Raw genomic sequence first — 1,855 nt, forward strand, 5'->3', positions numbered from 1 at the left:
AAACCACGGTGAGCTATTTTGTATCTGGCCCTGCTGCAGATTTGCGGATGAATTACTACTATCTGTAGCAACCTTTTTCTCAGCCCTACTGTCATGACATTCCTGACCTGCTAATTCCACTGCTGTCTCTTTGGCTGCATGAATGCTACTCTTGTATGGAGATGTGATTTCAGTGTTTTGCATGTTGCAACCTTTTTATTCAAAGTGCACCAGCTGCATGCAGCATCAGGTGAAAGCTGGGTTTTATAATTTAGGGCAACCCACGGTTGCAAGTAGATTTTATCTGGGGATTTCACTCTTTGCCCAGCTGTCCATGGCTTGGAGGAGATACAGTAGAGTATTAACAATAACCTGGCCCTTTGACCTTGAGACTTTGCACAAGGCAGTGTTTTTTTAAGAGCAGTCAAGAAGTTATTAGATTTTCCCACTAGATTTGCCTCAGTATCAGTGGATTCTCAACCAATCTCATCAGCTATTCAAGCTAAATTCACCTCCTTTGTTAAACCTTCTATTACTTTATGGGGAGATTTTCTCAGATTGTCAAAATGGACTGAATAGTAGCAATAATGCAGCCATTAAAAGAAAGAAATGGGCTAAAGGGAATACATGTGCAAGGTTTATTTTTCACTTTCTTAATGCTGCAGTTCTGTGAGGAAGATGTAAGAGGTTGTGCTTGTAGCTTGGGTTAAGGACTCCAAGTGTTTGGTGTTTCTCTTTTTGTGGAAAAGGAAAGTAACTAGTAATGTTTGATATTAACCTGCATTTGGAAGTTTTTCTCTAAACTGGGGTTCTGCTGTATTCCATCCAGAGTAACCCTTAATGCTGGGTGCTGTAGCGGATTGCAGCAGAGCTACTAAGTCTAATTGGGAAGAAAGGTTTTTGCAGTGACATTAAGTGAAACAAAACACCCAGGGTGGCAGCAGACCTGTCTGCAGCTTCTGCAGTGAACAAAGTTTGCTGCTTATTTGTAGCTGGCACAGTCAGCCCATGCTGCCCTGCTGTTCAGTCGATGGACCAGGCTTATAATTTGGATTCTGGGACAGTATGGGCCAGAAGAGCTCTGGAGGTGGCATTTGCAGACACAGTGAAGGACAGCCTGTAGTTTCCTTCGGTCATTTGAAGTAGAAATTCTATATGGGTGTCTCAGTAACACTTTGACATGACATCATTTGTTTCTAAGCAGCAATATTTTTTACAGCTGAAGGTTTACTCCCCTCTCAACATAATTGTCCACTAGGCAGATGAAGAACAAGCCAAGAAAAAAATAAGAGGAGCAATGACTTTCCCTTAAGCAAATACAGCATAAACCCAGAATCCTTAAATGAGAAATAAAATAGAGCTGTTGCTTGAACAGGTTCTAAATAATAAATACTAGAATAACCTGTAATATTTGCATCTTTCCTGGATCTTCAAGTGGTCTAAACTGATGCAAACTGTAGGGGTATCACTCTCTGCTGTCTTAGGCCAGTCTACACCTCCAGGCACTTCAGTGCTTAAGATGACTCCACATAATTCAAAGTTGTGGAGCAAAGGACTCTGGTTTACTCCACCTAACCCTCTGCTTCTGGGGTCATAGGACTCCATGTCACTCCTTTTGCATCACTCCCTCAATTCAGAGAGACGGGCAGTTTTTCATCTCCCAGAAAGCCATTCTGTTGACATGGAACTCGGTGAAAAAGTGAGGCCTTTGGCTGTTTAAGTCAAATTCATGTATTGCAGTACAGAATCATAATGAAGAAAACCACAGGAAATGTAGCTACTCCAGGGCCTCAACTGCCAGTCAGCCTTCCTTGCTCACGCCAACTAGAAGAACCAAAGTTGTCAAAATAAATTATGTTTGAAAGGGGAGATGTCA

This window comes from Chamaea fasciata, unplaced genomic scaffold, assembly GCF_029207755.1.
Source record: "Chamaea fasciata isolate MVZ Bird 193981 ecotype frontalis unplaced genomic scaffold, bChaFas1.0.hap1 SCAF_3, whole genome shotgun sequence".
In the NCBI taxonomy this organism is placed as follows: domain Eukaryota; kingdom Metazoa; phylum Chordata; class Aves; order Passeriformes; family Sylviidae; genus Chamaea; species Chamaea fasciata.